Source organism: Podarcis vaucheri (genome assembly GCF_965113315.1).
Source record: "Podarcis vaucheri genome assembly, chromosome: 14".
Taxonomy (NCBI): domain Eukaryota; kingdom Metazoa; phylum Chordata; class Lepidosauria; order Squamata; family Lacertidae; genus Podarcis; species Podarcis vaucheri.
The window spans coordinates 9,197,967-9,216,662 of record NC_138752.1 but is presented as its reverse complement, the minus strand read 5'-3'; the positions used below and the strand labels follow the sequence as shown (position 1 = coordinate 9,216,662).

Below are 18,696 nucleotides of genomic sequence, written 5' to 3'. Positions count from 1 at the left end.
AAAAGTGTGAATAACAATAAATTCAAAGTTCTAAAATCAATTTAGGGGGAAATACATCCACATTTTCAGGTTAAGAATGACCCTCCAGAACGAATTAAGTTCTTAACCCGAAGTACCACCATCCCCAGTTGTCGCTGCAAATGCTTTTTGAAAACAGCTGCAGGCATCCTATTCCTGGGGGCTCTGGAGACAGAAAAGCATGGAAGGCTCTACCCGCTCAGGAAGTAGCTGCAGCTGGGCTGCTCTTCCTCCCATTTGCTGTGGAGGTTTTTTCAAGGGGGGGGGGCGGAGAGGATATTGTGGCTGCGGAGGAAGCATCCAAACAGTGAGGAGATTCATTTGTCTCACAATAAGTTGTGTTCCAGGCTTCCGCTTGCTGAAACTCAGCTGGGAATGTTCCCCCAGTTCTGTGCAATGCGCAAAGGATGCTCAGTGTGCTTGACCGAAGGGACTGTTTTAATGTGCATTTTATTATCGGTTTATTTGATGCATTTATAGCTCACCTTTCTTCCTCCAAGGTGCTCAAGGTGTCATACCTGGTCCCCCCCCCCTTCCTCATGTAATCCCCATGACACACCTGTGAGGGAGGTTAGGCTAAGAGGCAATGACTAGCCCAAGGACACCCAGTCAGCTTCATAAGTGAGTGGGGATATGAACCCTGGTCTACCAGGTCCTAGTCTGATGCTTTAATGACCATTACCGTATTTTTCGCCCTATAGGACGCACTTTTCCCCCTCCAAAAATGAAGGGGAAATATGTGTGCGTCCTATGGGGCGAGTGCAGGCTTTCCTGGGCTTCCTGCAGCTCTGCGCCACCCTCCGGATCCCGGCGCGAAGCCACGTGGGGCTCCGGAGGGTAGCGCAGAGCTGCCTGCATTCCGAAGCCTGGTGCGCGCTGAAGAGCGCCCCCGGGCTTCGCGCACCTCTCCGCAAGCCTGGGGAGACCGGCGCAGCTCCCTAGGCTTGCAGATAGCAGGCTGTTCTGGGGGCTGGGGTCGGTGGAAGCTCGGGCTTCCCCCGCGCCTGCCCCGTGCCTGGAGAGGGGTTTTTTTTTCTTTATTCCTCCCCCCCCCAAAAAAAATTAGGTGCGTCCTATGGGGCGGTGCGTCCTATGGGGCGAAAAATACGGTATATCACACTAGAAAGCAATGACAAACCTAGACAGCATCTTAAAAAGCAGAGACATCACTTTGCCAACAAAGGTCCGTATAGTTAAATCTATGGTTTTCCCAGTAGTGATGTATGGAAGTGAGAGCTGGACCATAAAGAATTGATACTTTTGAATTATGGTGCTGGAGGAGGCTCTTGAGAGTCCCATGGACTGCAAGAAGATCAGACCTATCCATTCTTAAGGAAATCAGCCCTGAGTGCTCACTGGAAGGACAGATCCTCAAGCTGAGGCTCCAATACTTTGGCCACCTCATGAGAAGAGAAGACTCCCTGGAAAAGACCCTGATGTTGGGAAAGATGGAGGGCACAAGGAGAAGGGGACGACAGAGGACGAGATGGTTGGACAGTGTTCTCGAAGCTACCAGCATGAGTTTGACCAAACTGCGGGAGGCAGTGGAAGACAGGAGTGTCTGGCGTGCTCTGGTCCATGGGGTCAAGAAGAGTCGGACACGACTGAACAACTAAACAACAACAATATCACACTAGTTCTATGGATGTTTACAGTGCAATGCTTTTTTGTATTGACTGAAACCAGAACAACATTTTTGGCAATGGGTTCATCTTAATTGCTGCAATTCTTCCTAATAATGATAAATTCATTCTACCCCATATCTCTAGATTCCTTTTTATTTCGTTCCAAATCTTTTCATAATTGTCTTTGAAAATATTAATATTCTTGGTTGTAAGCCAAATTCCTAGACATTTAACTTTCTTATGAATCTCTATTTCTATAGTCTGATATAGCTCTGTTTTGTCTGGTTCTGGTAAATTTTTAACTAACAGCTTGGTCTTATTTTTATTTAATTTAAAGCTTGCAACTTGCCCAAAAGTTGTAATGCTTTTTTGTGAAACGCTAATCAAATTTGTGGGTGGCACCAAACTAGGAGAGGATTCAAGACCACCTTAACAGAATGGAGAACTGAGGCCCAAACTAACAAAATGAATTTCAGTCGGGACAAAGGTTATATACTTACAAAGGAAAAATCAGATGCACAAATATAGGACGAGGAAATCCTGGCTTGACAGTAGTGCATGTGAAAAGGTTCTCAGGGTCTAATCAACAGAAGTCTAGTATCCAGATCAAGGGAATTACATAGTACAGTGGTGCCTTGCAAGACGAAATTAATCCGTTCCGCGAGTCTCTTCGTCTAGCGGTTTTTTCATCTTGCGAAGCAACCCTATTAGCGGCTTAGCGGATTAGCGCTATTAGCGGTTTAGCGGCTATTAAAGGCTTAGCGGCTATTAAAGGATTAGCGGATTAGCGGCTAAAAGGCTATTAGCGGATTAGCAGATTAGAAAAGGGGGGCAAAAAAAAATCAGAACACTTGCAAGACGTTTTCGTATTGCAAAGCAAGCCCATAGGGAAAATCGTCTTGCGAAGCAGCTCAAAAACGGAAAACCCTTTCGTCTAGCGGGTTTTCCGTCTTGCGAGGCATTCGTCTTGCGGGGCACCACTGTACCCATCTATCCCATCTTGGTCAGACCACACCTGGAGTCCTGTGTCCAGTTCTGGGTGCCACAATCCAAGAAGGTTATTGACAAGCCGGAACATTTACATGTGGAGGATGGCCAGGATTATCAAGGGTCTGGAAACCAAGCCTTATGAGAAATTGGTTGAGGAAGTTGGGTATGTTTACCCTGGAAAAAAGAAGACCAAGAGGAGATCTGATAGCCAAATATCTAAAAGGCTGTCATGTGGGAAAGCAGGCTTGTTTTCTCCTGCTCTGGAGGCTAAGACCTGAATCTATGGACTCAAATTACAAAAAGGAGATCCTGACTAATCACCAGGAGGAACTTTCTGACAGTAAGAGCTGTTTGAGAGTGGAATGGTCTCCCTTGGGAAGTTGTGGACTCTCCTTCCTTGGGGTTTATAAACTGAGATTGTATGGCTATCTGTCAAGGACTCTTTAGTTGTGATTTCTGTTGGGGTCATTCCAACTCTCTGTGATCCTGTGACTAAACCACAGACCAGTTCGTGGGCCAGCAGCCACACAAATGCTACCATCATACAGGATAACAGTTTCTTTTTTCCTGTAATGTCTCAGGGCACTCCCATGGTGGTTCACAGAACAAAATCAAAATATAAAACCACAAAATACATAATCAATATAAAAGCAACAACCCCTCCCAAAAAAGCCCCACATTTTAAAAGGGTATAGGATGTCTATCAAATTTAGCTGCTTTAGCCCTGAGCCACAACAAACAGAATAAAAATCAGAAACAGAATACATACCATAACAGAAACCTTAAAACATTTTTTTTTCTTTTTTAGATGTATTTCCAATACAGAAAATCCCAAGCTTATTCTCTGGGTTGATCCAGATGGTAAATCAAGAGTATGGCTTTCATTAAACATCTATGCCAGAAATTGTGGGAGCTGTTGTCTCAATTAGCATACTTGTTGTCATTCAACCAATAAATCATTAATTTACTTGCTACTACAAACCAGTAATCAGGGCTATGCAAACATGCACATTAACAGGACATAAAAAAGAAGTAATGTGTTAGGTTGTGGGTGAACATATCAGACGACACAGCAATTCTTCAAACAGCTCTTATTTATTCACAGGCCAGGACAGAACTGAACTGAAGGGCTCAGTCAGCCTGCTTATATAGAGCTCCAGTACCACATTACTGTAACAACTTTCTAAAACTATCCAATCACTGAACATCACTTTCGATCCTTCATTTCCATAACTATCTACAGTATCCCCCTGCTGGCCCAGGGTGAGAACTTCAGTACATAACATAATGCATCAGACAAAATTTTTCATCTTAAGCAGACCCAGATGTATGCAAGTTTAAATTACAATGTATATTCTGGTATCTTCCCCTCAAGAAATGTAGATGGTATTATGTTAAAACCTAAGAAAGGTGGTCAGTGTTGCTTTCAGCCCAAGAGCCCATACTGCTAACTTTCACACAGTCAACTGGAAACAGAATTAACACAGCAGATCCTCATAACACTTAATATAGCTACAATCTCCATGACTGCTCACCTCCATGCCAAGATCCACCATGATGTTGACTTTGAGGCAAATTCCATTCAAAGGTCTCCTACACCATTAATTATAAGCTTCCTCCTTGAGATTATTCTGCCATGAAAGATCCTCTGCACTATTAATTAGAAACTTCCTCCATGAGTTTATTCTGTCACTAACTGTGTCCTCTTCAGAGCAGCAATGGTATTACCGATTAATTGCCTCTTAATTGGGCAGTTCCTATTCCCCTTGGAAGGGGGACTTTAATTACTGATATTCTCTTTTTTGTATCTAAACATTTCTCTCTGTGTGTGTTTTCAATAAAAAGGAAAGCGGAGCAAATGCAAATGAAACAGGCCATTAAAGCCTCCAGCCCAGAGAACAAGAAATGACTTATTAAGAGACTTATTCACATAAGAAATGTGAAATATAAACGTGCTAAATAACCAAGAGTGACAAAACAGATTCAATTCCCAAAGTGGTTTAACAACCAGTCTCTCTTTACAAGCAACTCTGGAATTATAGCTCTGTGAGGAGGGTCTCCTAACCACTCTCATCACCTTTAACAAACTACAGCTCCCAGGATTCTTTGGGGAAAGCCATGGCTCTGTAATGTATGTTTCCAGGCACAATTCAAAGTGTTGGTGCTGATGTTTAAAGCCCTCAACAGCCTCAGCCCTTTGAAGGAGCATCTCCACACCCAGACACTGAGGTCCAGCACCGAGGGCCTTCTGGCAGTTCCTTCACTATGAGGTTACAGGGAACCAGGCAGAGGACCTTCTCGGTAGTGGCACCCACCCTGTGGAATGTCCTCCCATCAGATGACAAGGACATAAGTAACTATACAACCTTTAGAAGACATCTGAAAACAGCCCTGTGCAGTGGTATCTTGGTTCTCAAACTCAATCCATTCTGGAAGTCCTTTCGACTTCCAAAATGTTCAAAAACCAAGGCACGACTTCAGATTGGCTGATTGGCCCCGGAAAAAATGTTGACAGCCAAAACAGACATTTGGCTTCTGAAAAACGTTTGCAAACCGGAACACTTACCGTACTTCCAGGTTTGCGGCGTTCAGGAGCCGATTTGTTTGACAACTAAGCCATTTGGAACCAAGTTTCCACTGTATAGGGAAGCTTTTAACATTTGATGTTTTGTTTTGTTCCTTTATGTTTTGTGGGAAGCCGCCCAGAGTGGCTGGGGCAGCCCAGTCAGATGAGCAGGGTATATATAAAAAGAATGATGGTTGAGGAGTTTAGTTAGTTTGGGGGCAGTGTGTATGCAAAACCCTCAGCGGGTAGGTCAAAAACTTGGTCTAGGTGTCCCCTTACTGCTTCAAACATGCCTAGGAAGTCCCTTAGACTAGGGGTCAGCAAACATTTTCAGCAGGGGGCCGGTCCACTGTCCCTCAGACCTTGTCAGGGGCCGGACAATATTTTTGGGGGATGAATGAATGAATTATTATGTGCCACAAATAACCCAGAGATGCATTTTAAATAAAAGCACACATTCTACTCATGTAAAAACATGCTGATTCATGGACTGTCTGCAGGCCAGATAGAGAAGGCGATTGGGCCGGATCCGGCCCCCAGGCCTTAGTTTGCCTAGCCACGCCTTAGACATTCTACAAAACACAGACAACTATCAAAGACTTGCCTAATTCTAGCCACTGCCCTTTCCCCACAGATTCCTGGCACTCTAATTATCATTCTCATTGTGGCGTGTGTATTTATTTTTATATAAACCCTGGAACTATCTATTTATAAACGCTTGTCTGTGTTTGTATTTTAAGCCATATGGTGATGCAGCCTCTTCCTCCAGGAGTTCTCCTCGTTTTGCCTTTCCTTGCCAACACACCACTGTAATTGTCAAGTCTGAAATGCTTGAGGGTTCCTGGATGAAGTCATCTCCATGCCCCCAACACACTAGACATGTAGCTCTACCGACAACACAACCAGAAGGCTAAGGAAAGGGCAGCAAGCTCTCCTAAAAAGATAAAGGTATAGGGACCCCTGACCATTAGGTCCAGTCGTGACCAACTCCAGGGTTGCGGCGCTCATCTCGCTTTATTGGCCAAGGGAGCCAGCGTACAGCTTCCAGGTCATGTGGCCAGCAGGACTAAGCCGCTTCTGGCGAACCAGAGCAGCACACAGAAACACCGTTTACCTTCCTGCCTATTTATCTACTTGCACTTTGACATGCTTTCGAACTGCTAGGTTGGCAGGAGCAGGGACCGAGCAACGGGAGCTCACCCCGTTGTGGGGATTCGAACCGCCGACCTTCTGATCGGCAAGCCCTAGGCTCTGTGGTTTAACCCACAGCGCAAGCCGTGTCCCAAGCTCTCCTAGAACTGGTCATAAAGCAGAGGGGTGTGAGGAATTAAATTCAGCTATATAAAATTATAAGACAACATATTACCTAACTCCAAGAACTGGTCTTCAGTTTTTTGGTTTTTTTAAAAGAAGGAAGAAGTTATTGGTGGAGTCTTCTACTGAAAGCTACAAGGAGAGATCGAATTTGTGCGTGTGTGCTTCAGATCCTCCAGGGAAACAAATAGGGATGCAATCTATTGGAAAAGTCATGTATCAATTTTGCCTTGAAAATGTGAGAAAATGACAGGGCACAGAAACAGCTGAAGGAAAAGGCAATTGCTGGGCTCTTCAGGGGCATTAACCCAAGGACCCGAATGATACCTACGCTGGTTGTGAGTTTGTTACTTGTTTAGTTGTGTCCTACTCTTCGTGACCCCCTGGACCAGAGCACGCCAGGCCCTCCTGTCTTCCACTGCCTCCCACAGTTTGGTCAAACTCATGCTGATAGCTTCGAAAACACTGTCCAACCATCTCATCCTCTGTCATCCCCTTCTCCTTGTGCCCTCCATCTTTCCCAACACCAGGGTCTTTTCCAGGGAGTCTTCTCTTCTCATGAGGTGGCCAAAGTACTGGAGCCTCAGCTTCACAATCTGTCCTTCCAGTGAGCACTCAGAGCCGATTTCCTTAAGAATGGAGAGGTTTGATCTTCTTGCAGTCCATGGGACTCTCAAGAGTCTCCTCCAGCACCATAATTCAAAAGCATCAATTCTTGTGAGTTGTTACTGGGCTTTGCTAAATTGAATAGGGCCATAAATTGAGATTGGCTTGATTCCAGTTCCCATCCGTCAGAGGCAGCATGGCCAATGGTCTGAGATGATGGCAGCAGTAGCTCAACAACATCTGGAGAGCCACAAGTTCCCCACCTCTAAAGAACAAGTGATCTCTTTGAAGCTATCCTCCCAAGTCTCCCTTCTCAAAAAGAGGGAGGACGCCCTACCAAGCCAGCTATATTTTTGTCACTGCCCCACCATCTGTGTTCCACTCAGCTGAGGAAGTGCCTTCAAACTTCCTTCACTCCTTCCCTTCCTGCAGATGGCGGAAGTTCTGTTTCTTTCCGCAGACAGGGAGAAACGAGTCAGGGAGCTGCAGCAGCACTACTGAAATCAAAGGGAAGTCCACTGTGCTACAACAATCCTGTTGCAGACACAGATCTTCTTGGGAGTAGCAGGTATTGAGAGCGTGCTCACTTATGGCTTATGTGTGTGGTACGGAAGCTGTACTACCCAGGACAGGATGGGGTTGTGCAGGGTTGTCAAGGCAGCAGAGAGCATTGTTGGCTGCCCACTCTCCACCTTAGAGCAGATTTATGCCACAAGGTGCCATAGGAAGGCACTGGACATAGTAAAAGATCCATCGCATCCTGGTCACTGTCTCTTCGAGCTCTTGCCGTCGGGACGGAGATACAGGGCGATGAAGACAAGAACGAGCCGTCTTAAGAACAGCTTCTTCTCCAGAGCAATCTCGGCCCTGAATGGGAAGCCCAGACTTTGAAAGTCATCTAATCTTCCTTGCTGTATTATACTGTATTGTTTAATTAGTGTTTTTATGGAGCAGTCAAGTAATTTCGTTGTCCCCGAAGGGGGCAATGACAATAAAGATATTGTTGTTGTTGTTGTTGTTGTTGTTGTTGTTGTTGTTGTTTTGCATGCAAAAGGTTCCAGGATCAATGCCTCACATCTCCAGCCACAGATGGGGAAAACTCTATGGAGCCTGAAACTCAATACAGCCACTGGTGGGAATACATTTGTAGCATGGGAGCTGTGTTGCCTTCTGGGTAAACTTCCAGGGTTCAGTGGTAGGGATGGCCAAAGGCCAAAGTGCATGGAGCAACAGATTAAACCTCTGTACAGTTCTACACACACCTCTGTCCTTCATCCAGACAAGCAAAGAGGCATCTGTCATGGATGCTTTAGCTGAGGGGTTTGACTAGATGACCTTAGGGAGTCCCTTAGGGAGTCCCTTATTCTATTATCAGCAGGGTGGATAAAAATCAATGAAATAAAATGCTTTTAGAGGGAAAAAATCTTTTTAAACATAGTTTTCTATTTAAGAATAGTCCAAAGGCTATTCATCAGGAAATAAGTTTTTCATGTGTGCTGAAACTCAGTCTAAGTTGGTTTTTAAGGAAATTGTTATTCAGGAAATGATTACCGTATTTTTCGCCCTATAGGACGCACTTTTCCCCCTCCAAAAATGAAGGGGAAATCTGTGTGCGTCCTATGGGGCGAATACAGGCTTTCGCTGAAGCTTGGAGAGTGAGAGGGGTCGGTGCGCACCGACCCCTCTCACTCTCCAGGCTTCAGGAAGCTATCAGCAAGCCTGGGGAGCCCTGCAGGAGTTCCCGCAGGGCTCCCCACGCTGCGGATAGCAGCCTGCCGCCCGGCGCGCGGGTCACCCTGAAGCAGAGCGCCCCGCGCACCGGGCAGATATCCGCAGCCTGGGGAGCCCTGCGGGAGTTCCCGCAGGTCTCCCTAGGCTGCAGATAGCAGCCTGCTGCACGGAGCACGGGGCGCGCTGAAGCAGAGCGCCCCGCGCTTTGGGCAGACATCGGCCAGCCCCACAAGCTCGGGGGACAGCGGGGAGGCACAGCGCCGCCATCCCGCTGTTCCCCGACCTGGTTTTGGGGGGGAAATAAAGGGGGGAATTTCCTTTATTTCCCCCCCCAAAAAAAAACTAGGTGCGCCCTATGGGACGAAAAATACGGTATTTTTCTCCTTCCAATAAAGTACAACAGAAAAGTTGTCCAAATATAAACAGTTAACTTCTTAAACCTCACAATAATTTCATAATTATCTATGTATTTCTAATAGTATAACCAAATCAGTAATTTTTTATATAACTGGGGGGGGGGAACTACTTTGAAAATTTATTATTCCAAAAATGAAACCTTCATATGGTTGTAAATATTAAGATTGTACCAACAGGAATGTCTTTCTGTAAAAAAATTAAAATAAATTTTAAAAAGTGATTTAAATCAAGTCTTACTGACTAGTGATTTCAATCATTATTTAAACAGTGATTTAAATCAAATCCACCCTGATTATCAGAGTTCATGGATACATTCCAGCCAGGCCATCCACAGACAGAGAACCTCTTGGGGTGCAAAATTTCTCAAGGTGAAATGTGTGTCCTAGGAAGAAGGGGTGTGGCCCTAATCAGAGGTCCAGATAGAGAAGATTGCCGGGGGGGGTGTGTGTGTGAATTTGGCCTAATGTTCTTAAGCCCTGGTGTGGAGTAGATGGGCCAGAGGTCTGACTTTGTATAAGGCATTTTATGAAAGCGGGAGGGGAGACTGTTTCTAGAGCATCCACAATTTAATGTTGACTTGCCCTGAGCATCAGTCATCCTGGAACACCACGACTCTGGCTGAAAGCCCAGGGCCATAATTAAAACTTCCCAGCACTCTTGCAACCATCTACATCTTCCAGGCAACACTACACTCTCGAGGCCTGATTCTTTAAAACACTAAAGCAATATGATGCTTCTATCAGTAATTGAATGGGGGGAGGGTATTCATCACTGTAACCAGGTGAAGAGCTGGTTGGTCTTCTCTGTAGGCTGGACTGGGGGGGTCGCAAACCAGCTCTTGTGGTTCCCAACAGTACAGCCTCTTGCATTAACCAGCAACAGAGCACTTAAATTCACTGGGCAGCATCTGAAACATCTCCCAAAGTGGTACCCAGTTCTTCAGATCTGTTGTCTGCAGCATTGTCAACATCACGCTCATCAATACTTGCTAGCCCACAGTTCCCCCTTCAGGTACCTTCAGATGTTTCCAACTGCAAATCCCATCATCCTCGACCAGTGATCTTGTTGGCTGGGTCTGATGGAAGTCCAACAATACTTGGGAGGTACCAGAATGGGGAAGACTGAGCTAGCCACTACGCAACACTGACTCTGTTTCAGATGTGGGAAGCATGTTTATTCCTCTTCGACAGCGTTTCACGTCCATCTTTGGATAGACATCTCTTCAAATTCTCTCCAGCATTCTTTATTGTTTGCTTGATGCAAACAAGTGGGGCCCACCCTGTGGAACACCCTCCCATCAGATGTCAAGAAAATAAACAACTATCTGACTTTTAGAAGACATCCTAAGGCAGCCCTGCTTAGCGAAAATTTTAATGTCTGATGTTTTATTGTGCTTTTAATTCTGTTGGGAGCCACCCAGAGTGACTGGAAAAACCCAGCCAAGTGGGCAGGGTATAAATATATTATTATTATTATTATTATTATTATTATTATTATTATTATTATTATAGTTCATCCACCCATTGCACAGGTGGTCACCCCCTTGGCCTTTTAAAATTGTAGGGTCTCCAAACTAGCATTTAATCCTAATGTGCTTAATTTGTTATCCTATATATGCCATGCCCTGTATTGGTTAGCAACATCTTTTCCATGTTTTGGCCAAAGCAAGTCGTTCACAACACCTGGACTATCTTCTTGGAGTTGAGGAAATGGATTTAACCTAGGACTGCAAGTGAAGCGCGTGCTCAAATACTGAGCTCAAAGTCCTTCCATACACCTAAAATGGTGGATGCCATTCTGCATGGCCATAGCAAGAAGAAAAAATAGGAAACTCACTCAGCCAAGTAGGCTGGGGGCCAATTCCATTGGGGCTTCCCTTCTCCCTGAACTGTTCCATCCAAGCTGGCTTTTTATAAGAACTGCCATGTAATAATTGGCACTGGAGTTTGTTCATCTTCCTCTTCCCTCCCCATCCCCTTTTTCTTTTGTGTTGCATCTTTTAGACTGCTAACATATGGGCAAAAAAAGCTTGTATGTTACTGATCTTCTGCAAGCCACTCTGGGAGCCTTTTCAGCTGAAGTGGGGTGAAAATGCTCTATATACGCAAAATAAATACCTTGAAATCAGCAGAAATTACTGAGACACAATTATGTGTAGGGCTGCAGCTTTAATTTGCATGCTTTGTTGGGGTTGCAAAAATATGTGTGCACAGTTTAGGGGCGTGTGTGGCTGTTGGGATTAATGTCAAAAAGGTTTTAAAGCGGCTGTTTCCAAACTGTGGTCCATAGCATTTCTGTGAATTTGTGATTAATATTCATGCTGATTTTTAATTGTATTCTTATTGCTTCTTTTGTTTCCTATACAGTGGTACCTCGGGTTAAATACTCAATTCATTCTGGAGGTCCGTTCTTAACCTGAAACTGTTTTTAACCTGAAGCACCACTTTAACTAATGGGGCCTCCCCCTGCTGCGTGATTTCTGTTCTCATCCTGAAGCAAAGTTCTTAACCCGAGGTACTATTTCTGGGTTAGCCAGAGTCTGTAACCTGAAGCATCTGTAACCTGAAGCGTATGTAACCCGAGGTACCACTGTACTGTATTTTTATTGTACTGTGATCCAAATTCTCTGGAATTCAAAATAAAAGAAGCAAACTTAATACAATTTTTAAAAATCCCACAGCATCTAGCAGAGCACATTACAATTGCTGCTACAACAGGCAGAAAAACCGTTTAGCAATTTTCAAGCGGCAACTGGAAAAATAAAAGCTTGGGAACGACTGATGAGCAGTTGTTTAGTCATCCCCAAGAAGTGATGACATACTTGTTTCAGATCCTCAAACTGGGGATGGGGAAGAACTTGGCAAATGCCATACAGCAGGCACGTCCAACTTTCAAGAGACTGCGATCTACTCCCACTATAAAAAAAAACTGGCAGTGATCTACCCATTGGATTGACAAGAGTTGTTAGTTGTTGAGCTTTTTTGGGGAGAAGCTTCATCAAAGTTGTTGAGTGATTAACCAGGGACACCCCATGATCGACCAGTAGATCACGATCGACCGGTTGGACATCCCTGCCATACAGAAACAAATAATGCCAGTTTCAAAAGTCCTAAGAGCGACAGCAATGATTCCCAAACTTGAAGTAATTACGTACGTCTTTTGAAAGTTTAGTCTTACCTATATACGACTTCTGAAGCAAAGATAATTTGGGGGTAGTTTTAATGACACTATTTTATCTAGACTAGGGCAAATACCCTGTACCATTTAAAACCCTTTTGCATACACTTGGGGGCATCCGTACCACAATTTAAGAAACACTTGGACTACATGATTGCAGGGTCCCCACCCCACCAAACAGAAAAATGTTCAAGTTGCACAATTGGAGCTCTTGCACAACAAACCTTCTTCCATATATATATATATATATATATATATATATTCAGACTTTCTATGATAAGGGAAGTGACGAGATGGGGTGAAATATACTCGGAGTCGCAAAGTGATTTCATGCTCTTTATTCAGCTCATAGTGGTGAGGAGGAATGAATGAAAGTCCCCTCACAGTATCTGCTTTATATACACTATTTACACAATGGGCTGCACATGATTGGCTAATTCCGGAATTCTACTGTAAGCCAATCAGGTTGTGGATTCACTTCTATCTGGAGCAGGATTGGGTGGTTCCTGCCAACCAATCATACTGCTGCATTGTTCTAGGACCAATCAGACTGCTGCATTCTGAATCCTATTGTTCTAGGACTAATCAGACTGCTGCAATTTGGATCCTATTGTTCTAGGACCAATCAGACTGCTGCAGTTTGAATCCTATTCAACTCAGTACATAACACCCCTCCCCTCTAAGTTCCAGTCCTGCCCGGGAGGTCGTATTCATAGTCCTCAAGGTATGCCGGCGGCCTACGTGTGCGTTGCGGCCTAGGGTGTTCCCTGGTCCGGGCTCCAGGTTCTGGCTCGTGTTCCAAGGATGCTGGCTGTGATGGGGTTGTTTGGTCTGGTGCAACCGGCTCGCTCAGTCGTGGTTCTGGTTCTGGTGTCCTTTCGGCCTCACGGGTCCTCTCTGTATTTACTGATTCTGCCTCTCCTGCTGGCCCCTCCTGCTCTATGGGCCTCACTGCCCCGCTGTTCCCTTGGGACTCCTCTGACATGTTCTCCTCCTGGGTTTCTCCCGGGAATCGTCGCCGTATCTGGTCGCAGTGGCGGCGCCAGCATTGCCCCCCATCCGTTAGCACCTCGTACGACACTGGGCCAGTGACCCTGGTGACTGTGGCGGGTACCCATGCTGGGCCTGCCCTCCACACCCAGTCCAGGACCCGGGAGATGACCCTATCTTTCTTGGAATGGTGTGCAACTTCTTGTGCCTGAATGGGGCGGTCGGGAAGCAGCTCCAGGCTCATAACCTCTTGTGCAGGTGCTGGGTCAGGGCCTGTTTCCGGCAGTGGTAGCCTGCTGAGGGCGTCCGCATGGCCCATCGCCTTCCCAGGTCGGTGAATCAATGCATACTGGTAGCTGGCAAGGAAAATTGACCACCTGAGGACCCGAGGAGACAGCACTTGGGGGGTCTGCTTTTCGGGGGCAAACAAGCCAAGCAACGGCTTGTGGTCAGTCACCACGGTGAAGGGCCGCCCATACAAGAAATCATGGAATTTTTTTACTCCCTTCACGATTGCCAGACCCTCCTTGTCAATTTGCGAGTAGTTCCGCTCGGTTGCGTTGAGTGTCTGGGAAAAGTACGCCACCGGTACCTCTCTTCCATCCGAGAGTTGGTGCCCCAGGACAGCGCCAATGCCATAGGGTGAGGCGTCGCATGCTAGCACCACCGGCAGCCTCTCGTCGAAGTGTGCCAAGACAGAGTTTGAGACAAGCAAGTCCTTGACTGCCTGGAATGCGGCCTCCTGGCGCTGGCCCCACACCCAAGGGGCCCGCTTGTCCAGGAGTCTGTGTAGGGGCTCCGCTACCGCCGCCTTGTGGGGAAGGAAGGAATGGTAAAAGTTCAATAGTCCCAAGAAGGCCTGAAGTTCAGTCTTGCTCTTGGGCGCTGGGGCATCACAAATGGCCCGTACCTTGTCCCCAGTCGGGTGGACCCCTTCTGCGTCCACCATAAATCCCAGAAAGTCCACCTGAGGCACTCCTAGTAGACATTTTTCCCGCTTCACCTTGAGACCCGCCGTCTGGAAACGGTGCAGAACGGTGCGGAGGCGGTCCTCAAACTCCTCTGGTGTGGGCCCGGCAATCAACACATCATCGAAGAAGGGGGTGACACCAGGAATCCCTTTGAGGAGAGAGTCCATTAAATTCTGGAATATGCCTGGTGCCACGCTGACCCCGAATTGCAGCCGCTTTACCCTGAACGCTCCTCTGTGTGTCACAATCGTCTGTGCCTCTGCTGTGGCCTCATCTACTGGCAGCTGTTGATATGCTTGGGCCAAGTCCAGCTTGCCAAAAATTTTCGACCCAGCCAGGGTGGCAAGGACATGGCTGACCACTGGCACTGGGTATGCGTGGGCCGTGAGGGCCTTGTTTATGGTACATTTGTAGTCTGCGCAGATGCGGACCGAACCATTAGGCTTGACGGGTGTGACGATTGGAGTTTCCCAGGGGGCATTAGGCACCGGCTCCAGCACTCCTTGCTCCACGAGTCGGTCCAATTCCTCATCTATACGGGGTTTCAAGGCGAACGGGACCCGGCGGGCCTTGAGCCTGACCGGTCGTACTGCGGGGTCAAGCTGTAGCGCAATGGGGGGGCCCGTATACTGTCCCAATTTCCCGTCGAAAACCCCTGGAAATTCCTTGCATATGGCGTCCACGTCCACTTGTAAGCTAGTGTGGTTCACCCCGGTGACAGCTAGCCCCAGTGGTCCAAACCATGCCAATCCCAGTAAGCTAATGTAGGGGCCCTTGACCACAAGCAAGTCTAGTTGCCGCGTCCGCCCTCGGTATTGCACCCTGAAGCTCCCCACCCCCATTGTGGGGACCTTACGTTTCTGGAAGTCCCGGAGGGTGAATGGGGCCGGCCTGAGTTTGGGACCCCCAGTAGGACACAGTTTCCTTAAGGTCTTTGCCGAGATTATGGATAGAGTTGAACCCGTGTCAAGCTCCATGCGGCATGGGGCCCCCTCTATCTGTACCTCTACATAAATTTTCTCTACGTTGGGGTGGGGCAACTGGTATACCTGGCAGTCTGTGAGCTCCGTCGAGTTGCCTTGGTGCGTTGGGCCCCGGGACCTGGGGCTCTTGGGTTGGTCATCTGATGCCTGGTGTCGGGTGGGCCGAGCCCGACACACCCGGGCGATGTGTCCCGATTTTCTGCACTGCCTGCACTCTGCGTTGCGGAAACGGCAGGTCCTCCTCTCGTGACTCTCCCCGCAGCTTGCACAGTTTCCTCCTTCTCGTCGAGGCAGCTGTGGTCTGTGCGCTGCTTGAGTGCGCTGCTGTACTCGGTGCACCTCCTCCCTGTCGGATCCTGAGTCGTCGGTGAGGTCTTCATGGTGGACCCTCGGTTGGGATGGCAGGCTCAGCCGTGCCTCTTGCGTCGACCTCTCGGCAGCTTCCGTTGCCAGGGCCTCCTCCAGAGCGACCTGGAACGTTAGGTCCTTCTTAGCGTAGAGGCGTCGTTGCAGCTTCTCATCCTTCAGGCCACCGACGAGGCGGTCACGAAGCATGTTCTCCAGCTCTGAGAAGTTGCAGAACCGGGCGGCTTGGCGGAGAGAGGTCACAAACCCAGTTATGGTTTCCCCAGGGGCTTGTCGCTTTGCGTAGAAGGCATTTCGACGAGCCACCACTGAGGGCTGCGGCGAAAAGTGCCCCTTCAGCTGTTCCATTATTGTTTTGTATGGAACAGTAGCGACGTCTTCAGGCGCAAGGAGAGCCCGGGCGATTTCAAACGTCTCCTCTCCGCAGACGCTGAAGAATATCGCCCTCTTCTTGGCGTCTTCTTCGTCGGTGACCCCTTTGGCTTCTAGGAGGAAGGTGAAACGGGAGGCGTACGCTTCCCAGTCTCCAGATGCTGGGTGAACGGTGAGAAGCTGCTGTCGGTTGCCATTCTGAGTTCCTTGTGTCCCGGAGCTGAAGCCTGGATACACGGTGCGAGGCAGCGGTGCGGCAGGTGGCGGTGCTGCGGTGCTGTGTGTGGCAGTCAGCTCAGCGGGATCCCATCCTCGTCGCCAGTGAAATATACTCGGAGTCGCAAAGTGATTTCATGCTCTTTATTCAGCTCATAGTGGTGAGGAGGAATGAATGAAAGTCCCCTCACAGTATCTGCTTTATATACACTATTTACACAATGGGCTGCACATGATTGGCTAATTCCGGAATTCTACTGTAAGCCAATCAGGTTGTGGATTCACTTCTATCTGGAGCAGGATTGGGTGGTTCCTGCCAACCAATCATACTGCTGCATTGTTCTAGGACCAATCAGACTGCTGCATTCTGAATCCTATTGTTCTAGGACTAATCAGACTGCTGCAATTTGGATCCTATTGTTCTAGGACCAATCAGACTGCTGCAGTTTGAATCCTATTCAACTCAGTACATAACATGGGGGGATGCTCTGGGAAGCATAAGATTACTATTGCATGATAGAATGTCATCTAACTTCCCCATCAGTCAGCAAACTTCGTCCGGAAGGACTCAAACACAAAACCACAAATCCATATTTCGACCAACACTGCCACCATTTCTTTTCAGTCAATCCCTGTGTGCCACAGGTCCATTTTATTTTGTTAAAAAATAATTGATCAGAGCAGCAATGCTGGCAAAGAGATAGATCTTTCTTGATCTAAAGCACCACTCACCCACAAGGGAAGGGTGGCTGAACAATACAGCTACTTTACTCAGAAGTAGACCCAACTGTATCCTACAGAGTTAACTTAAGAAGGCATAGGAGTGCCCTCTGTATTGGCCATTCTCTCCCCCCTCTTCCAATTCAATCTTTATTGGTTTATAAACAATACAACCAATCACATTGAAACCCATAAAGCACTGCAAACAAACCACTATGTATTGGCCAATCTCAACTGTTGGCCAGAAGATACAAAAAAGTTGAGGCGGAACAGTCCTGTATCGTTATCAACACAGAAGAAGCAAAATATTTAAGGACATTGACAGATCCTGTCTCAGAATTCTCCTTTTTTAAAGAGGTATCCTAAGCAGCTGGCAAATGGCATATATAACATAATCTGGCTGGCATCCCATCTAAGACCTGCCTAAAGTAGACCTATTGAAATCAAGGAACCTAACTTTTCCAGGTTCCTTCACTTCAATGAGTATGCTCTGGTTATGGGTAACATTGTACACCCCCCTCTCTCTGAGCCAATTCCTAGCGGCCGATGTTCCTTTGCCCCCCCCCCTAATAAAGTATTTGAGGGGGGTCTCCCCCAAGTTAATGGACACTGCCATTCCAATGGGAGTGTGCGCCTTGTAATCGATTACAATATGTGGGGCAGAGCTTCTCTTCTCTCCCCCTCCCCAATATTTTATTCGAGTTGGCACCCCTGTGGGTCACACTGGAGAAAGAGAGAAAATCTTTAAAAGCATTTTAAAAAGGCAACTCAGTGCAAGAACGCGCGCGCGTCCAAGTGAGGACGCCCAGAAAAAAACGAAAAGTTTTGCAGGAATCCAAGATCCTTTTGGCAACGCTTTTGGAGGAAGGGAAGAGGGGCCGAAAGAAGGAAAGAAAGGCGGATTGTCTGCTTCTTTTCGCCTGGGTGTCGCTCCCTCTCTCTCCCCCCATTCAGCCCAACAGCCAAGCAGGCACTTACTCGGCCAGAGTCCGTCCTTCCCGGGAGCGAGTCCGCTTTCGGACAAAGGCGCGCCGTTTCTCCGGCTCGCCCTCCGTTCTGCTGCGCCCTAGGCGCAGGGCGGGTCTCGCCGCCGGCCCGGGACCGTCTTCCTACCCGGCCCGCCCCAGCGCCCGTCGCCCCCAGCTCCCTCCGGCGGGCAGAGGTCGGTGCGCGGCTCCCGGCCGGGGGAAGAAGGAGGAGGAGGCCGCGGGAGCGAGCCTGGGGAGCGAGAGGCGGGGAGAGGAGCGCGAGCCCCCCTGGCTTCCGGGTTGATTCGGGGCCGGAGCGCCATGTGGCTGCCGCCGTGCGAATGGAATCGGGGAATCCCATTATGGGAAGGGGCTCCGGGGGGGTCATCTAGTCCAACCGGCTGCAAGGCTGGAAGGTGCCACGGAGTGTCCAGGGCCAGATTTACGTGTAAGCTAAACAAGCTATAGCTTAGGGCCCCACTCTCTTGGGGACCCCCAAAAAATTTAAAGGGGGGAAAAAACCTGGATGTTTTTACATTTCCAAAATGTAAGCTAAAAATAAAATAAAACCTACATACAGCAACAGTGTTTTGTGTTGTGTTGTGTAGGCTCCTGTGATGTAAGTAATGGGCCCTGCCTGCTCCCTAAAATATCACTGGTTTGCTC

At 47.7% G+C, this 18,696-nt stretch overlaps 1 protein-coding gene across 2 annotated transcripts in view; it reads right to left on the bottom strand.

Moving 5' to 3' along the window:
- CD276 (CD276 molecule) overlaps positions 1 to 18,254 on the bottom strand; it is a 48,448-nt gene extending 30,194 nt beyond the window's left edge. Inside the window, exon 1 of one of the 2 annotated variants that reach the window (XM_082198801.1) lies at positions 18,041 to 18,254. The gene's annotated coding sequence lies outside the window, so the exon portion shown is untranslated. The remainder of the gene's footprint in view (positions 1 to 18,040) is intronic. The other variant, XM_082198800.1, reaches the window with a different exon arrangement.
- Between the last annotated feature and the right edge of the window lie 442 nt (positions 18,255 to 18,696).